This window comes from Cricetulus griseus, chromosome 8 (genome assembly GCF_003668045.3).
Source record: "Cricetulus griseus strain 17A/GY chromosome 8, alternate assembly CriGri-PICRH-1.0, whole genome shotgun sequence".
Classification (NCBI taxonomy): domain Eukaryota; kingdom Metazoa; phylum Chordata; class Mammalia; order Rodentia; family Cricetidae; genus Cricetulus; species Cricetulus griseus.
Window position 1 is genome coordinate 69,538,840 of NC_048601.1, and position 21,459 is coordinate 69,560,298.

The 21,459-nt window shown below is 38.9% G+C and overlaps 1 protein-coding gene across 5 annotated transcripts in view; it reads right to left on the bottom strand.

Moving 5' to 3' along the window:
- Positions 1–12,687, bottom strand: part of Ctnna2 (catenin alpha 2) — a 1,115,196-nt gene extending 1,102,509 nt beyond the window's left edge. For 3 of the 5 annotated variants that reach the window (XM_027429452.2, XM_035448606.1, XM_027429453.2), the window contains exon 1: positions 12,485–12,687. The gene's annotated coding sequence lies outside the window, so the exon portion shown is untranslated. The remainder of the gene's footprint in view (positions 1–12,484) is intronic. The other 2 variants (XM_027429454.2, XM_035448607.1) reach the window with 1 other exon arrangement.
- Positions 12,688–21,459: the final 8,772 nt, after the last annotated feature.

The following is a 21,459-nucleotide window of genomic DNA, read 5'->3' on the forward strand; positions in this document are numbered from 1 at the left end:
CAAAAGTCAAAATTTTTTAAAACTATAGTGATCCAGTATCCAGACAGATACTTTGTGGTTTCATGAACTGTTCCTTGACACTTGCTACTGATTTCATAATCACACTTAATATTCTATGAAGAAAAATGCTTGGTTTTAAGCTAAAAATGAGATCCAATTACACTATGTGACTCATAGGAATGGTTTCACTAAGAATAAATATTATCTCAGTTAAGGTTCCTATTATTGTGATGAAACACTGTGACCAAAAGCACCTTGGTAAGGAAGAGTTTATTTGATTAGACTTCCATATACCAGTTCATTGTGGAAAGAAGTTAGGGCAAAACCACAAACAGGGCAGGAATTTGGAGGCAAGACCTCATGCAGAAGCCACAGAAGAGTGCTGGCTTGCTCCTCATGGCTTTCTCTGACTGCTTTCTTAGAGAACTCAGGACAACCAGCCCAGGGATGTCACCACCCACCATGGTCTGGGTCCACCTACATTCAGAAAATTCCCTACAGTTTTGCCCACAGCAAAAAGTATCTTATGGAGATACTTTTTCAATCCTTTCACTCAGATGACTTTATCTTCTGTCACTGACATAACCAAGCTAGCACAAATATGTACTGGAAATGCAGTTTAGTGTTAGAGTCCCAAGTCTGACCATTAAGGAGAGAGAAAGGGGAGGGATGAAAAATAAATCATTAGTAATATATTTTCATAAAATCTAAACCAATGAATAAATTTCAAAGCAATGAGTCCTTTTTCTCAACTTGCATAGCCAGTGAAAATGTTTTATTTAATATAGTCATTTGGGGGCTCAGTGGTTAAGAGCACCTATTGCTTTTGCAGGGGACTCACACCTGGTTCCTGGCACGTCACAACTGACAGCAACTCCAGCTCCAGGGTATCCAAGGTCCTATTGTAGCCTGTATGGCTATCTGACTCGCATGCACATACCCATGCATAAGCACATGTATACATATAGTTAAAAAATCAAAAAATGCCATGCTAGAATATTTTAAGACTAATACTAAAGTTAACCTTCTTCCGAAGCTTGAAAAATATGGTTTTAAAACAAAATAATCAATTAATTGATTTTTTAAAATGTAAATTCTGGCTAAGACTTGAGACTACAAAAACCTCCTATGGGTCAGCTGGCTACTGCAATAATACTTCCACATCTCTGAAAGCCAGAGCTAGATGCAATGGAAGTGCTGTCTTACACAGCAGCCTGAGTTCACAAATGGCTAAATAAGACACCAAATATCCAAAGAATATAGTTGTCTTGTAATTTTAAAAATTGTCATATTTTGAACATTTTCAAAATCAAGCAAATCATTGTTCAGTTAACTGGATGGCAATTTAGAAAGGTACTTTCATACTCCTGGGAGCTACATAAAAAACAATCTCCATAAAATATTCAGGGCGGCCCAGAAAATTGCCAAGTCAGTAAGCACAAGAAAATATAAGGATTTTATTTATACAATATTGCTCGTCCGAAGAGGAATTCATAAACAGAAAGATATGGGTATTTGTAAATTGAGATACTGTGGACCCAACAGACAGCTAGAATCTGTTTTTAAGTCACCTGTTTGAACCAAGTACTTTACATATAAAGAGTACCTAATTTGCACTAAACCTATGTTAGAAAATATATTTTCAGTTAAATATCAGCAGAAGCCATATGGAAATGAGTTTTTCTTATTTTTCATTTGCAAAATGTATTTGATGCATGATCTAGTATCTCATTTTTACGATTATTATAAGTATTACTGTATTTACAACATTAGAGCTGAACCTACAGGTTCTTTCACAGGAGGCAAATGTTCTCTACCACTGAACATTACATCCACAGACAGTTTCTTGCCTTAACACATAAAATGGTCACACAAATTTTAAGAAAAAATTTGTGAAAAAGACCACAGTTTTGAAATAGGAAATTATTTCAAGATGGCTTGGTGCTGAACCAAGTATAAAAACCAAAAGGCACCATCTCTTTACCAGTGAAAAATCAGTAGAAACTATAAAGGAAAGCCTCCATTTCCCCACATTAAAAAGAGAACAATGTAGCTATAAGATGGGAATAAATAACACAAAATGAGAAGGATCTCTCTCTGTGAGGCAAGTTATTTCTGATCCTGAAAGATGTGGGAATGAAAACTAAAAACACTACTGGGATTCTGACAAAAAAAAAAATGTGATCCCTTGTCCTTCAAAATTACCTTTAAGATACAAAGGTTCAAACACCAACAAAATAGGGTTTGAGTATGAAGCATTAGAGAAAAAAAAATATGGATCTCACAACACACTCTATACCATAAAGGTATAGAGTGTATATACCATACAGGACTTCAGGAATGATAACAAAACTCTTTTTAATCACACAAAGTGAAATCATGTAAATGGCTCAATCTAAAAACACAGACACTACTTCTAGTAGAAGCAACCATCAGGTCATTTATACAGAAAATAATCAGACTCTCTAGAAATCACAGAAGAAAAAAAAATCATATGTAAGACATCTACCCCTCCAATGTACTTACTTGTAAGCTTTCAAATGTTCAAAATCACCTTGTATTTGCAGAGAGGTGTGGAATCAGTCATCTTCATACTTGCAGGTGTAACAGGATTTATATAGTGTTTCAAAAGAAGCCTAGCATTAACTATCAAAGTAGAAAGTGAACACACTTCCTGAACTAGCAGTTGTAGTCAGCTGCATTAAAATATAAGGTGCTGGTTCATGTGGAAAGTAGCCTTGTATAAAGATGTTTCTTACAGCCTTGCCTGAAATAGCAAAAGAGCAAACTAAGCTTTCTATGGAAGCACAAAAATTCAAGAATCCATGGAAGACCCACATTGTACAACAAGTAACAGTGAAAATCTAAGGATGGAGACCATCAGATACCAGTATGGTGATAGCTTCCTCTTTAAAAAGTTTTATTTATTTATTTTTTTTATTTTAGGCCTGTGTGTTGGGTGTATGTATGAGCACCACTTGGATTCAATGAACTTAGAGGCCAGCAGCAGGTGGCAAATCCCCTGGAAATGGAGTTACAGGTCTTTATAAGCCACATGATGAGGGTACTGGGGCCTGAATTCTGCTCTGTTAGACTGTTAGATACACCATAAGTGACATATAAGACTATCAACTCTGTTAAGCAAGATCCCCAACACGCGTAAGCGTGTGTACGTGCACGTGTGCGTGCGTGCGTGCGTGCGTGCGTGTGTGTGTGTGTGTGTGTGTGCTTGTACATTTGCACACCCACTAATAACCATGTTCCGTTCAACATAGGCATTGGCTACCTATTGGCAGGCAATGTCTGGAGTGGGTCCCCAAAGTTAACTTCTTGCCCGTGACATAGACCATACTAGAAGGCAAAGCATACTAGGCATTTTTTAATTATATATATTAAAAAACTACACTTTCCAATAGCTGTGATATATCAAAAATATGTAGAGATTTTATTATGCCAGAAAATGCTCAAATACAGTTAGTTCTAAAATAAGATACAAAATGATACAATTTAAGCAGTGCCTTAAAAAGACTTCACAGTAAGATAAACTATAACATACTTAAGAAGCGGTCAGGCTAGAAATTTACCGAATGTTCACTGGGTGGGCAGATTGACTACAAATTTGTTTTATTTTGGTTTTTCCACATATTTTCCTTGTTATTTTCTAGGCAGTAGGTAGTGTTAACTGGGTCAGTACCAAAGATAAAAGCCTGTTCTTTTGAAACAATGTATCTCTTCTTTCATTCTTGTACATACCTCCATGTACACAATTTGCCAACGTTTCTCTATTCCCAGCTTGTCTCCTCCCTGGGTCTCCCTTTCAGCTGCTTTCTCAGCACATACCAGAGCCTTATTCTCCACTGTTAATTCTCTGAACCCATCACCCTGCAGGAACAGCTGTCCCCAGACCAAGGCTGGAATGAAGACAAAGTTTCTCAGGTAACATCACCATCTCGTCTAGTCTCTTATTTTTGTTATTGCAAGAACTAAGTTTTTCTTCACCAAAAGCCTGGATTTCTCAGCCATGACACTGCAGAGCTAGAAAAGAATACCACACAGTCTAGCATGTAGCATTCAACTGCTGATGTAACTATTTTATATCTGTGTGTAGACTGACAATTTGTGAGATCAAATACCATGTCTTACTCTTGTATGGATTTTGCCTGATATTCAGTTTCTACCCATGAAAAACACCTGAGAAAACAGTTCAAGAATAATTACTGTTTTGGCTTCACCCTGAACAAGCAAAACATGTAAACCTTCTTGCCTGAGGTCCTGATTTCACAGATGGGCAAACTGCAATCAAGCTTGCTTGCCTGGATCACAGACTATTGCCAACAATCCCTTTTGCCTCCTGTCCCAACCCCATGGGTCCTACTTGCTTCACACGACTTGACAATGTTTGTGTGCTTGCCCACATTCAACTGTTCCTATGAATCTAAATGCCCTTCCCTTGCAGCTCAGGATTTGAGCTACAATTTGAATCCCTTCCTCTTGTTCCAGAGCATCCTCTGATACCTGTTTTTGCCCACGTGCCCAAAATAACAAGCTGTCCCAAAACACACAGGGCCTTTGTTTCAAGCTCTTTCCAAAGGATTGAGAAGGCCATGACAGCCTGTAAATGCACTTTTAACAAACAAGGAGGCTTACTAGTCATTTGCTTTCTTCTGCTCGTTAGTCTTTCCATTGACTCTGCCCAGTGCTGAGCAGTCAGATAAGAGAACAGGCCGCAGGAAGGCTTCTGGCAAAAGTTGCCTTATTTAGAGGCTCCTGCTCACAGTCTGCCAGAAACTAGAGCAGCTGTCATAGTACTGGCTACACATGAGGTCAACCCTCAGTGAGGCCTGAGCAGCAGGCCATTAAGTAAGAGCTGAGCACAGTTCTGTACCTAAGCCCCATCCCACTGGTATCTGAACACTTTCACAGATCTTTCAATGCCTTTCTTTCCCTCTGTAGACATGTTGTGCACTACTGGATTTCACAGTGTATTTGTGGACTTATGCACACACCACCACCATCATCAGCTCTGCTAACTTTTTTTCAAAGAAATAACCTTGAATGGAGATTTGACAGAGCTTTAGTTTGTGCTGGTTTAAAGATACTGTGAGTGAAGCTGTCACAAGTTTTCATGTAAAAGTTTCCATATCTTTTTAATTTTTCTCAGTCATGTAAAAAAAAAGAGCACTTTTATGATTAGGAGAGGTTGCAGACTGTTTTCCAAAGTATTACATTCTTACCAGTCCTGTATAAGTGTTATATACAGTTAGTTCACAGTCTCCTCTAAATTGGATGGCTAACTTTAATGATTTAGAAACTTCATGATTAATTTTGTAACATGACATTGATTTTTAAGGTTCTATGTGTGTGCCTGATTTTAGGATCCAAAACTTTTTTTTTCTGCCAAGTTGTGCCTTTCTTTCTGGGACTGTTAAGTGAGCCCTGTGATAAAGTGTTTGCTGGTTAGCCTGTTCAGATGTTTACACTGTGAAGTGGATATTGTTACAGAGAACACACCAGCGGTGTCTTTCTCACACCCTGTGAATGAATGTGTGAACTACACTGTAGTTTTACCTGATGATACTGTCTGTCCAAAAATAAATTTTGAATGCCCCCCCCAAAAAATAAAAAGGTTCTATGTGTGTGTTTACATGTGGGCATGCGCACATGAGTTCAGGAACCTGTGGAGGACAGAAGCTTTGGATCCCCTGGAGCTGGAGTTAGAGGCAGCTGGGTCCTCTGCAAGAGCAACAAGTGTTCTTCATTACTGTGTCATTCCCTCAGTAGCTCTATTCCATTTTTGGTCTCAACAAATAAAGTTACACAGTATCTAAGAATATACTCAACATCAACACCTTATTTCTACACACAGGTATACATGTGTACATGCCCACATGTGCACACATACATATGAATATACAGTAACCCCCCCCACAAAACTAAAGTGTCATTCTGTGCACACATTTTCATTTGTAATTCTTGTGTGCAACACATCTTCAGACAATTTACTAACTTTTCCCATAAGATTTTTATCTTCTTATGGAGGAGCCAGATTCCTATCTGTCATCTTCATACAGTCCCTTGTCACATGCACAAGAGAAAGAAATACACAGATCTAAAAATGCTGCCATTTAATTTTGTTAAGTCTTCAAACAGCTTCAAATTTCGTAATTAGTGCTCCTTAGGCTTAATTTTAAAAAATCACACAAAACTTCCTTTATATTTCCTTTTAGAAATACACCTATCTAAACCATAAACAAATCTCAGACAATATATTCAATGATTGTAGATTCTATGGTTCGGTCTACATCAGTTTCTAGAACAGTAAATTATGAATAACAGAGACAAAAGCTGAGCAGACAGACCCATAGGAAGACCACATGAAGAAGAAAATATTCTCTATGTTGAGTGCAGCAATGCTAGGCAGTACACATCCAAAGCAACAAGCTATTTGCTTAAATAAATCAGGTGTCTTGGTTGTAACATAAAATATATCACAAAGGCAAGAAAGATGTCTTGGTACCACAAAGGCTGTGAGTGAGTGTGTGAGTGTGTGTGTGTGTGTGTGTGTGTGTAAAGCCAGGAAGATAAAGTGCCTGCTACACAAGTATTCATACCTAGTTGAACCCCATCACCATGGTAGCATAGTATGAACTTATAATCTCAGAATTTCGACAGAGAGATGGGGGCTTCAGAAAGGAGAATCCAATAGGCAATCCTGTCTCAAAGTAGAAGCTGAGAAATGACGCCAAAGGTAGTTCTTTGACTTCCAAATGTGTACCCTGGTTTGTGACCACACTTGTTCTCTCTCTCTCTCTCTCTCTCTCTCTCTCTCTCTCTCTCTCTCTCTCTATCTATCTCTCTCTCTCACACACACACACAAGCATAAATACACAAACAACATAAAGCACATACATATGCAGACACAGAAAAAATTATATATATATATATATATATATATGCATCAAAGAATTAAAACATGGATTGTATTATTATGACAACAAAAATACAAAAACCCCAACTGAACAGGCAGTTATAAATTAATCTTTAGAATCTATAAATTCTATAGATTAATAGACAAAATTAGTTCATTTCGCGTCAGCCTTACTCAATCTTCCCATTTGTTAACAATCTTTAAACGATAGGGAATACAATTATGTTTCACACACGGAAATCCCTATTGTCACTACACATGAAAAAAATGATGTAAGAGCTGTATTTATGGGTCAAAGCTTCAAATAAAAAGGAGTAACAATATCCTTTTTCATAGTAAAGGCCTGCAATATTAAGTGTTATAAAATGACAACATCACTTTCTGTTGTTATAATATGCCCTAAGCAATCATTTCAAAGAGGTGTAAATATGTATTTGTGGTGGTGTTCAAATTCATGTTAAAGGTAAAAATCATACTAGGAAACTGAAAATACCCAAAATACTTCTTTCTCAAAATCTTCTGTCACTTTAATGTAAAAGCAAGCAAAAAAAGACATATCTTGAATATTTTATTTAGATCTATAGAATCTTTAAAGAATCTGAATGCAGAGAATTAATTCCAAGTAGAAAATAAAAACACCACATCCCTAAACAAGCCACTTATGCAAGCAACCACCTCAGAACACGGTGGAGAGCAAGGGCCAGAAGTGTATAAAAGCTGGAAGGCAGTAAGGCTGTGAAATGCCATTTTTTTAGACTATATGCATGAACTCACAACTGTAGTTACCTGCACTGGACACATACAAGACCCGACTCATCATCAATCAGTCAAGAAAGACAGAGAGCCTGCCTGCGCTTTACCTGCTGATCCCAATAGGTCCAGTGGATCCTTATAGACCCACTGTCACATACACAGTTCTCGTTAATCTCAATGAGTTACAAACAAAACAAAGAGACACCATATTTGAAAGATATTTGTAGGGAGGATTTGTGGAGAGGTGTGGTAAGGAGGTGTGGGTGACAGTAGTCAGGATGTGACATACAAGTGAAAGTGTAAAACAATAATCATAAAAAACATTCTTAATTCCAGTTTCTATATTCTATTCATTTTTGGAAATATCCACTTGCTTATAATTACTATAACTTAAGATCAACTCTATACACTATTAGAACCATGAAAAGAAATATAAGAAAACCTTTTTAATATAAGGGGAAAGGCAATGAATGCAGCTGTGTCCATGCATTCAACAGATTAAACATAAACATTACAAACACTACTACTTTGAACTTGGTTGCAGAGAGTACTTCCTGGAAATCTACTTTTCAATGAAAGAATTCAATTCCTACCACTTCCACTGTTAGATGGAAAAATTCCACAAAATAGTCTATGAACCTCAACTAAAATTGAAGGCTGGCCAGAAGCTGTTGTCTATGTACATTTGCCCCTCCAGATTTTTTTTCAGGGTTTGTTTGTTTGTTTTTTGAGACAGGGTTTCACTGCAGCTTTGTAGCCTGTTCTGGAACTCGCTCAGTAGACCAAGCTGGCCTGTAACTCACAGAGATACACTTGTCTCTGCCTCTGGAGTGCTGGGATCAAAGGTATGTGTCACCACCATCCAGTGCCCCTCCAGATTTTTAATGTGATCAGGACAGAGACAGTTTGAGACAGATCCTCTTATTGTCACCACATGTTTATTGACCAACAAAATATCTTTTGAATTCATTCATATCTTTGCATCCCCATGCAAAGGGAAATTAGTAATTAGATAAAATCATGAGTAAAATATAACGCTCCAAGAAATATAATTACTTCAGTAAGTTCTGTTTTGTATATGTTTAAATAAAACATCTTCTCAGACGTATCGTCCTGGAACACCCATGGGGTAAATAAAAGCAAGGGGAGGTATGATAATCGCAATAATCATAAACAATTAATAATAACAATTAATAACCAATTAATGTCTAGGAAATGTCAAGTCTGTCCTCTGCCTAACAGTTTAAGGAAAAAGCAAGAAACGAATATTGTGTGTCTAAGCATGGCACAGACCTTAGGTTCTGTGTCTTACGAAAAGAGGGAGTGCTAGATATGATGAACATGGAAATAAAACCCTTTCTCCAGTGACTAATTGGCTTATCTGAGGTGGCAGAATATTGACTATGATGACATGTTTAATACCTTTTAAAGTGTTCACCAGTTTAACCAATAGTCCAGAAAATGAATAGTCTTGTTCATGTGCATCACACCAGGCTTCCTCCTCCATTTCTGCTTTGACTCCAGCTGTGGTACCCACACTATCTGACATATTTCTCTGGGATTTCCATTCAAGCCTGAGTGCTCCTACTAAATAAAACATTTTTACTGGTCACACAAACATCTGTCCCCTTTAGAAGTGCTGGCATATCTGTCTTTCACCCCTGAGGTGCATAATCCTATGTACTATGTTGGAATGTTTTAAAAATCTGTCCACATAATTAAAATAATGCTAATGCAAAATATACTTTGCTCCAAGTTTTGCACTAAATGCATTTAACCTCAAAGTAATCTCATAACACTGATAAGGCAAGTTTCTTAAATTACAGGTAAGTACAGTGTTCTTAAGCAAGAGAAGCTGAGCTCATTTTGGAAACTTTCTCCAAAGACCTGGTCCATTGCAGTTGTGAAACTGGACCTAATGCAAATACCTTTTATCTTCAGCTAACCTACAGGCTGAGGCCAAAGACCTGTCTTGTTTTCTTCTTCACACTTCTTTCCCTAGCTCACACTACACAGCATTAGCTTGCATGTGTGTTAAGAGATTAAAGGAGGGAAGCACAAAGAATATTTGCAGAATATTTCCTGTAGGAAGTCCAGCATGTTCTAAGAAGTCTTTATTTGTATTTTAAAAGCCCATGCAATTAAAGGCAATGCTTCTGGAAATAAAGATCTCAAGAAGGTAGTGCATTATGCAAATGTGTTTGCTAGTTAGCTCTTTTGTTGTTTGTGTTCTGTTTGGGGGGTCCTGTAGAACAGGCCAAGGGTCTGGATCATGTTGTGCACGCAAACTATAGCTGAGCTGTACCCCAGCTACATCAAATTGCCTCTTTATGCATTCATTCTTTTTACAGTTCATATTTTATTCATTTCACTCATCCACTCTCCTAAGATATTGTCATAAACAAAATATTTCATTTTCTATTTCTTTAATAACTTCAGTCTGCTTTCACAATATTGATGAATATTTATAAAGAAGAGTCAGATAAAATGTGCCATTCTATCCACAGTGAGCACTGTATTACTATCTGAGATACTCCCTCATCACTCTGAGCAGAAAAACTGCAACATAGAAAGCAGGCTGATGAGAGACCATTCCTCCCACACTCACAACCCCACAAAGCAAGTGTAATAGATTAGCAGGGAAAATGACATTTGAAAGTAAGTTAGAACAAAACAAAGTTATTATCCCCCCCAGATTGCCATGAAAGCCTTTCATTGGCTGAAACTTGGGACAAGAAAAGTAACAGCAATAGCAAAAACACACCTGTGTGCAAATTCACTGTCAACTGATATAACCATTCAAACACATACAAGGTTGACCACAATTCGACCTGGAGACATTAGTAAATGATACTTCAACTGAGCTTCTGCCACAGGGATGATAAACCTGCCAAGCGGTGAGAGGAGCTGCATTCCTCCAGGGGAAGGTAAAGGGGGAGACCTCTCTTATTTCCTAATATCACACATTTCCCAAACACTAATCCGCATGACCAGAGGTATCAGCTGTTACTCAGATCCGCACTCTGTCACTTAAGAAGGCCATTCTCTTCATTTCAACTCCTACTGCACATTCACAAGGAATGCAAAAGTGCCTATTACACTGCTGAAATGTCATCAGAATCTCAGTAAAAGGAATAAATGCAACTCCATATCCTAGTTATTGACTGGCAACTTCAGGGAATCCAGTTTTGGTTGCTCTGCAGATACTATTTATAAAGAAAAAAATTGCTATCTTAAAGTTAAGGCTGCGGGAGATGTTAATGTTCAGATGAATTTCAACAGAACAAAATATAGTTCTTTAATTTTTACACTTTATTTCATGCACACAATTAGACTCACTAAGATGATATACTGATCCAGCATTGCTGTCCTGCCATCTAAGTAAATGCTGTCTAAGTAAATCCTTTAGAAACAGCATTTGCAAACAAAAACTGCCATGCCATCTTTGACATACACTGAAACACGCTTAAGTGAAGCTAAAGAAAGCAATGTCAAATACAGGATTCAGTGCAAGTAACTGATGAAAAATTGACTGAAAATGTTAAATTCTTAACAATAATCCCCAGAGGCAATTCAACTTTTCAGTAAGTGTAAATCTAGGAAAGGACACAGTCTCTCGGAACATTTTTCTTCAAGTATCAGGATTTCTATAAGGTGGCTGAAAAGGACTGGGGGTGGCTGTGCCGAATTCGATCACATAACTAATGCTACCAAAATGATATGTTTACAAGACAGCAGAGTAAAGCCTCATTCTCCAACAACTGGCTAGACATTCTCAGTCTCCTGAAGTTAACAAGGGATGAACAAAAAGTGTATCTTCCTATTTCCTCAAACCAAGTTCCCAGAGTGTTTTGCATACCGAGCAAAACACATTGTGCAATGCACCGGCATTAAAGTTGAGAGAGTTTCTGTCTGTGAAGTAGATAGTGACTGAGCCAAGGACACACAGGTTCAAGTCCAAGCTGAATATTAGGCGGGTGGCTTGAAAACGTCAATCCAGAAAGGCCTAAGGGAAGGGATACAGGCTTTCACTGTTGCCATCCTTCCTCTCCCCTCCCCTCTTTCTCTCTTGTTCCCTTCCAAGCTTCTCTTTCCTTGCGGTTTCTCATGGAGACGACAATCAAAGCAGAGAAAGCTGGTTTTAAATTAGTGTGATACACACTGGGAATATACAATTCCCAGGAGGAAAAAAAGAAAGGAAGAAACTGAAGAGGGGAGTGGGGGACGGTTGGAAACATATCTAAGTGACAACCTCCCCACCCCCACCCTTTATAGCACATATCCATAGATTGTTCCTGGACCCTATTCCTTCCAGTTCCCAGTACTCTATCCAACTTGACCCTTAATCCTGACAATGTAAAGAACTGCAGGGCATTCTCTGTGCGAGTGTGCCTCTCTTGGTACATGAGACCAATTTACCAGAAGCCCCTGAATCCGGACAGTTGTAGCAGGCAAGGATGCTCCCCACCATCCCACCCACCCGGAAGGGGTGAGGTTAAAGAAGGGTGAAAAGAGATGAAAAGAAGATAGATAAAAGGCATGCAAAGATGAGCTGAAGGGTGAGTGTCTGAAAGAAAAACAGAGAAGAAAGAAAGGGTGGGAAGGAAGTAGGGCTGGGTGAGAGAAGAAAGGGATGAAAGAAAGGCTGGAAGGGAGAAAGGAGCAGAGAGGAGAGAGGGATGTTGGGAAGGATGAGGGCGGGAGGGCTGGGGAGCAGGAGGGAGGGGAGGATGGAGAGGATGGGAGGGAGGCAGGAAGGGAGGGAGGCAGGCAAGGATGGAGGATGCTCTGCCCGGGACTCACCTCTGTGGGTCGGTGGGAGTTTCTCGCCTCCTCCTCCTCGTCCTCTGTCTGCAGCAGCTGGCGTGGAATGACAGAAGTGGCTGGAGAGGCGGCGGTGGGGACTAGGGCAGCTGCTGCAGCTGCTTCTGGCCGAGGTGCGGTGCCGCCCGCTCCGCCCGGGTCTCCGCCTCACTCAGGGCTGCCAGCAAAGCCGCTCCCCCCTCCCCCCGCCCGCCCCGCGTCCTGCCCTAGCGAGCGGCAGCGGCCCGGATCGCCGCTAGGGGAGGTACACAGTGCGCACGCGTAGCCGCTCTCTTGCTCGCAGGCGCGTGCCCGCGGCTCGCCCGGGCTGGCAAAGGATGAGCACGCGGGCGCGTGGCCCGGGAGCGCCGGAGGGGAGGGACTGGAGAAAGGCGCCACAGAGGGCGCAGGTGCCGTTTCCATGGCAATGGCGTTACCCTCTGGGCGGGGACCAGGAGCTTGATGCAACCCGGCCAGGAGAGGCTGGGTTTCTGAATGATCTGCATGGGTGATAAAGGGCTGGATGAGGACTTCTGCTCAAAAAGACCGAACCACGTGGCAGCAGGAGGCCAGAGCCCTGCTGGACCTGCAGCCCCGAACGAGGGAAAACCTGGAAAAGAATGGGACAGTTAAGGAAAACAGGGCCGAGGCTGTTTAACAAACAGCCTCAGTTTCTGGACTCAGTTTCTGTGGAAGGCATTGCAGTTGTCGGTATTACACACTCTAGGCATGTTGAAGTACCTATAATGTTTAAGGCCACTCTCTGTCCTCCTAGGGGTTACACAAGTTGGGAATATGAATAGAGAGACACGCGTGCCTTGTCAGCCAGAAGTACTGGGAGCTTGGTGATGGGGTCTAACTGTGAGACATACTTCGAGGCAAAACGGTACACAGCTATATCCAGCGAGAAGCATAAGTTACAATTGTCTTTGTTCGACCACAGTGCCGAATGACAACTTTGGCTTTGTCTGTACTACATCAAAGCAGAAAAGTGGAAGAAAGCTTACGGCAGCTTGGCATGCAGTCGACACTTATTCCATCTGGAATCCTCGTCCACTACCATTGAATCTTTTGTTCATGCCGTGCTTAAATGGCCCGGCATCACTGGATGCTCGAATTTCTCTTGCCCTTTCACCCTTGGCTGCGTCCGGAATTTCCTCCACTGTTGTTCCTAAGTTGCAATTTTGCAGTTGTTAGGAAATTACATGGAACTCAACTGTGCTCCTATCTCTAAGTTGCCACTATATGATCCTCTATCTTTCTCTCCAAATGTCTCCTCGACTTTGTTTTCCTTTCCCATCACCCCTTGACCATTTTTAAAACGTGTAGGGAAACGTGGACAAACGTCACCAAAAGCAAGCTTTAGAAAACATCTTCCTCGAACAATGCTGGTTCAGGACCACGGACAGTAGCACTGCCACCCTGTCAGCTTTCTTCCCTCACTCGGAGACTTTTCCTTGCTCTCTACTTATAGAAACTGGAGAAATATTCTAAAGAAGATGCAGTTTGAGGGGAAGGGGGAGGATAAACAAACAAAATAAAACAACTAGCTAACTAGATAAATAAATAGATGCATGCAGATCACTTAAAGAATTTGTGGTAAAATATATGATCCCTGTGAAAAGGAGCCTGGAAACTGGTCTTCAACTAGAGTTTGAAGAAATCATTGATTTAAAGCAAGAACTTGCAAGATTTTATACTGAGGATCTGCAAAGGGTCTGGCTGGTGAACTGTTTTGATAAAGCAGAGCTACATGGAGCCTTCTAGAAAGCAGGAATCACCTTTAAAAGTTCCCAGACTGAAGAGATTATCTTTTTCTGATATTATTACTGTGTTGTTTTTGTTTTGTTGTTGTTTTTCTTTTGTTTTTGTTTTTCTAGGAAGGGTTTCTCTATGTAGCCATAGCTGTCCTAGAACTCTCTCTATAGACCAAGATAGCCTCAAACTCACAGATCCACCTACCTTTTTCTACTGAGTGCTGAGATCAAAGGTGTGTGCCACCACTAACCAACTATTACTGTGATATTTTTCTCACTGTGTCAAACTGAAGGGCATAAACAGAAATATATAGATTTTAAGTCTATTAATTAGGTTAGCATTTATAATTTTGGTCTAATTGGCAACAGATTAATCTAGATCATGAACTTCCATGTGAAAATCAGATTGTCCTTGTTTTATTATGTAGTGAGGATCAAGACTGTAAAATATTATTGAAAGAAATTAGTGTTATTTATAAATACACTGCAAACCCATCCCTCGTTCCTCATACCATTGGCCCATCTCATGCTTTAGAAATGCATCAAACTATTGTCTGTCAGTCACATGGCCTAAAAAATTACTCAGGCAATACATATAAGGCACATTCAGTCAAATGGCACCTGATACGTTTGCTTCCAACCTCCAAGGAATTTAATAATTCATTTATAGTTTGAATGAAGGAAATCCATCCTTTGCCTACTCTTATAGAAAATCCAAACACAATGCAAATTTAGTCACTTCTAAAATAACAGTATAAACATATTGGTGTTTATAAGTCCATATAAACATTGGACTTCACAAAGCTATTATTTTGTCTTTTCCATTTATCCTTATTTCTTTTTTTGGTGACTGGTTGTTATATATACACCTTTGATTTTTCTTCATTCATACTGTTGCCCTTCATATATAGCCCTCAGAAAAGCATCAGCCTCCCCTGTTAATACCAAATATCAATGCCAAAATAAATAACAAAGAGTATTGTTAAATCTACACTTTTGAGTTCAAATGGAAAACTATCATATAAATTAAGGGTAATTTTATCTGCAATGGTGTGACATCTGGATTTTTAGAAAAGACTCCAAAACAACACTGACAATCTTAAGTAAAATTACACCTAGAGCTTATACATTTAAATGTCAGATCTCTGTAGAACAGGGCCCTCATTCAGTCTGTCAGCTTTTGAGATTTGTTTCTTTGAAGTTCTCCTGAGCAATTTCTCTTTTAAATAGGGTTTCTACCTTAGAATCACGGGAAAACTGTTTGGAAAGTAGAATGCCTGTAAATCTTGTACAACTTTCCACAGTCTCACCTTCCTTCTACATTGACCCATCACTATCTGAATTTGTAGCAATAATGAATTCATAGTAAAGTTTCTTCTTGGTTTGTTATATCCACTGGACTTTACAAACAATGTAAATGGTATGTATCACAAAGCGTAGTATCATAAAGAATGATTTTACTGCCTTAAAAATTATCTGTGATCTATCTATTCTCTTATTCATTTCAACCCCTTACAATCATTTGTCTATGGTTAGGATTTACTTGTATTATCTTTTAATTGTGTATATGAATGTGCAGTGGAGTGCATGTAAGTGTGGGTGTATGAGGAGACTAGAAGAGAATGCTAGGTCTCTTGAGTTGGAGATTAGGTGGTTGTGAGCTATGTAATGTGGTTGCTGGGAACTGAGCCCAAGACTTCTGCAAGAACAGTATACACTCTTAATCAGTGAGTCATTTATGGAGTATCTGTTCCCCCTTTGTCATTTTACTCAATCTACAATTTCACTTTTCCCCCAGATGTCCCACTGGTGGAATCATACTGTAAGTACTATTTCAGATTAGTTCCTTTTTGTTTACTAGTATATATGGAAGATCTCTGTCGCAAGGCCCCAGTCTATGAATAGTTTCAATTTTTATAACTATTTTCTCTTTAACACCAAATGATAATCCATCAAGACTAGATGAGTTGAGGTTTACTGATTCACATACTGAAGAACATCTTAGTTGCTTATAAATTTGGAGAATTGCAGCTAAATCTACCATAGCAATTTCAACTTTAACAACCTATTAACTATACCATATGCCACCACTTTATTTATTACCTGTAGGTTGTACTCTGCATAGGTCCTCCTTATTCTTGGATATCTATTGGAACACAGTCAAGAAAATGAGGCATGGTGAACATTGCCATGGGGAACCATGAGAGAGCCTCCAGGATAAAAAACCAGAGAACCTTTGACCTCAGGTGCATTTTGTTTCTTAGATTGTTCTTGGATGTGATTTCATGCCTCCTATTTTAAACATTTACATTTAATTTGCAAGATATGTATATTCTTGTTGGATGTCAACATAGCTATAGAACTCAATCTGGTCAGTGTATCCTGAATCTGGATATGGCCTTCTGCCTTGTTGTCATGAGTTCCCAGATATTATCTATAGTACATGCCAAGCAATTGTGTTTAAACTGGTCTGCCCTCAGAAAGTTCTGGGAAAGGGCTGCTCTGTTAATATTTAGTATATAACATTTATTTACATGTTTTTCTGTTTGTGTTTATTCTGAACTCAACAACCTTCCTTAGACCATTGCTTTCTTTGTTTCACTGATGAATAAAAATGTGACTGAAGCAAGTTTGTCCACAGTATTAGACTGTAGTCTGCTCCATCCTTTCAGGTCCCAAGATGCCAGATCCAGCTGACAAGATCTGCACAGGTTGGCTAAAAAGTTGACAAATATCAATCATCATCTTTATATTATTGTTTCAAAGATAAGGAAACAATGGAACTCTCACCTTAGTTATTTGTATGTACTCCTTCTAGCCTTAAGCCTTTTAAAATAACTTTCCCTTTGGCTCTTATTTTTCTGTCAATAGGCCATACAATTAATTGATAAACATTATTCTTTCAGACATAATTATTATTGATATCCCTAGATAATCACATATTTGATATATGTTTTTAAGCAAACATATGATGTTTAAAAATAAACATATTAGGTGATTTGTATTTCTATGTAAGAATAAATGAGTCTGTTATGACCTACTTGTGTAAAATGCCTTCCTTTCTCATGTTGGAATATTTTCACAGCATTTAGGATGACTTTTCATTTTCATATAGAAGTGATAAAAAGGACAGAGATTATTTAATGGAATTACATAATCAATAGTGTTCCCATACATATTTGACCAAGGAACCCTCTCACTCAAAGCACCGTTCCAGACTACAATACCAAGGAACATACCATGGGAACAGGTAACTTTGTTTCACTTACTATGCTTTTCCTATGAGTTTGTTTCTGTTCTTTCTTGATAAAAAAAAAAAAAATCTGATCCTCCCTATCATTGTTATGTATGTCAAAGAATGATTTCACAGGCTGGAGAAATGACTCAGATAAAGAAGCACTTGTAAGAAAAGCATGATGACTGTAGTTCAGATGCCCATACCCCACAGGAAAAACAAATAAACAACATCAAAACAGGTGAGCATGGTGGACATTCAGTTATCCCAGGCAGCAAAGACGAGGATTTTTTGGGAGAAATATGGCTGCCCAGACTAGCCAAGTAGGCCAGCTCTGGGTTTAATAAAGACCTTGCCTCGGTAAATAAAGTAGAAAGTTATGAAAGAAAATACCTGCTGTCAACCTCTAGCCTCAAAATATGTGTGTACACACACACAAACACACACACACACACACACACACACACACTCACACACACAAAGAATTTTACAATGAAGATATTTTTAGTAATAACACTTTTCTACTGAGCCCCCTTAGTTTTACAGGTGGGAAAGCTGAGATGGAGCATCATTTTCTCCCATAACCATCACATATCAAGTTAACTGCTACATAAACCATTAGCAGTAGGTGGTAGTGAAGTAACAAGTAACCTCCAGTTCCTAAAGCTTTCCTTGATGACTACAACATTACTGTTCATTTCTGGAATCTAGTTCATCATCATTATAGAGACAAAGAAAAAAATCAATTGATCTGGCTCAAGACTGATTTATCAGGCCCAAAATAGTCACATAATCCAACTAACATGAGCCTAGAACACAAGCAACATGAAATCTATTGTAAACTGTTGACTTCTGTAGTGAATACAGAATCTCTGGAGTGGTAGTTTATAGTATTCGCTACATGAGTTTTGATTACTAAATATGATTGGAAAATACATAATCACAATCAATGTCCTTTACAGATTATTTACTATTTTTGTGAGCTAGAGTAAGTGCTTCCCACCATTAAGATGTGAAATGAATAGGGACTTTAACCAAGTTCTACTGCATGTTGGGGCTTAAATGTGGCTCCTCATTCAGATACATCTTCAGGAGCTTTCTGTTTTCCATGGTTATCTTCACTGTCTAAGCTTGGCTGTCCTGGAACTTGATTTGTAGGCCAAACTGGCAATAAAACTCAGAGATCTGTCTGCCTCTGTCTCCTGAGTTCTGGGATTAAAGGCATGAACCACCACACCTGAACCTAAACTGTCCTTTAATTACATTTAAAAGTTAGAAACTTATCTGGGTGTGATCTTGCCCTGAGGTCACCACTCCCTTTATTCCATTTCTTAATCAGTTTACCTCCTTGAACATTTAACTTTGCTCTATTCCACTTCCTGGTACTTCTTTTCTCCTCAAATTGTACATTTTGTAATTTTATATCCTTAGTTTGTTCCTTTTCATTATAAATCTTCATTAGAGTTAACACTAATAATCACAGGACAGAGTCTATACTAGGTCTTTTGTGATTTCCTGACAATGACAACATGGAGGTTGACATTATGATGCAGAAGGAGCTGAGAGTTCTATATTTTGATCTGTAGGCAACAAGAAGTGAAGTGTCTACCACATTGAGCATACTTTGAGCAAAGGACACTTTCAAGCGCACCCCCACAGTGACATATTTCCTTTAACAATACCACACTACTCCAACAAAACCACACTCCCAATAGTGTCATTCCCAATGAGTTTATGGGGTCCTTTTACATTCAACCTATCACAATTGGGTCCAAACTGTAACATTAACTGTGACCATCCTAATTATTCTGTTGGGAATAATTTTTGCTTGAGAGGACTGAGTTGACAAGTAATGGGTGGATTGCAAGCCTATACAAATTTGATGCAGGTTCCATTCTGTCCTAACTCAGGACTCTAGGTTATCCTTGCTAATGGAAGAAAAATGCCTTCTTCAATAAGCCAAAACACTAAGTTCTTACTTCAGCTTGGGGGCAGTGGAAAATATTTACCTATCACATATGCATCAGGACAATTTGAAAAGGAGTTTTAGCAATTTAAAGAGACTATACTTATAAGTGCCCATCAAATATTTAGGCTGCCTATACCAACACAGGTGATGTCCTGGCTACAGAAATGTCTTCATTCTACGTATAAATGGGCATCTACACATATTTCTTTTATGTAAAGCTTCTTTAACATTACTTTCTGATTTAAAAATAGAAGCCACTGAACAAACAAATCTCTAACACTATAAAGTCTAGATTTTCAGTGTCTGCTGACATTACTTTCATTTTCATGATCTAACTGAAGTTTCACCACAAATGTTGTCAAGGAACAAACACTCAATATTTCTGACACATTGGTCTACTCATCCATTCAAGAAATTTTTGACACTTGCCCTCAATGCCGTCTATTTTGATCTAAAGAAAAAATTATGGGCTGTTCCATTTAAGGAAACTGTCAGTGGTGGACAAGGGAGGTACAACAGGAAAATACAAGAGTGTATAGAATATATGGCAGATAGCATCTCTAGTATGCATGCATAACTATTCTTTAATAGCTACACAAACTTTACCATGCAACCCACATGCTTCAGGCTGAGGTCAAGCTGACCATGTCTCCAAAACAAAGGTTTATCTAAGGGGGATACCATGTACATTATCTTGCATAGTGGTTCAAAAACTCAGGTCTTGTCGCATGAACACATTTCCTTCTCTGGCTACAGTATTTGGCATAGGAATTGACATATGATGGAATTTGGGCACACAGTGGAGAATGATAACTTTTGGATGGCTTCTGAGAAATAATTTTCTTTTAAAAACAGCTAATATAAGAACTAGCCACTTTCCTTTGGGTCTTAATGGCATGTGGGTGTAAAACAAGGAAGTGACTCAGTCATTTTATGATTGTATCACGACAGATCCAGGCAGTAAAAATTAAACCACTGTCTCCAGACAGAGAAAACAAACAGCATTCAATGAAGGACACAGGGGGCCTGGAAAAATGGGGGAGTGAAAGAGAGGGATGCAAATGGAGCTTGGAAATTCCTGGAAGCATTTAGTCCTGCTAAACTGGGGGCTATAAGGAAGGAGATGGTGTTGCACAATTCAGATTATGGGTGTCTATAATACTCCTTTGAGACTAGAACAATGAACCAAGGCTACCACTGCTAAGGGAGAGCAATCTCCACCCCAAGATGTGGCAACAAATATATGTACCTTTCTACATACTTTCTTGTCTTCCATCACTGGCTCCTGTGAACAAAAGAGAGAGGATAGCTAGAGATGACTTATAGAAAATGTAACAGGTGCTCCTCTTAGAAAAGTGGGTGCAGTGGTCCTTTCTGTCAACTTGACACAAGTAGAGTCATTTGGGAAGAAGAAGCAATGATTGAGAAGATGCCTCTATCAGATGCCCTGTAGACAAGTTTTGGGGGCATTAACATGATTGAGGATTCATGTCAGAGAGATCTGCCCATTGTAGGTAGTCCTGGATAGTATAAAAAAAAAAACAAGTTGAGAAAGCCATGAAAAGAAAGCCTGTTAATAGTATTATTCTGTGTGATCTCAGATTCTGTTCCTGCTTTTAGATTCATTCCCTGCTTAAATTCCTGCTTTGATTTCCCTCAGCAATGAACAATGATTGGATGTGCAAGTCAAATAAACCTGTCCCTCCCTGTGTTGTCCTTGGTCATCATTTTATCATCTAACAAAGATAGCAAGGCAGAAAATATAGAAAGGAATTACCTCAGTCAGATTATCATACCTTTGACAACTCAGCATCCACAGGCCCTACTATCAGAAGGCAAAAACCATTTTTCTAGTGTGAAATGCTCATCTCTCTTCAAATGTGGAAAGCACCTAACTTTAACACTTACATACCCATCTCTGTATTTTCATTCATTGACACAAGGCCCCTAAAGACTAAACTGCAAATGTAGCTACTATCATTCTTCTCTGTATAAGAAGAGAAAAAACAAAGAA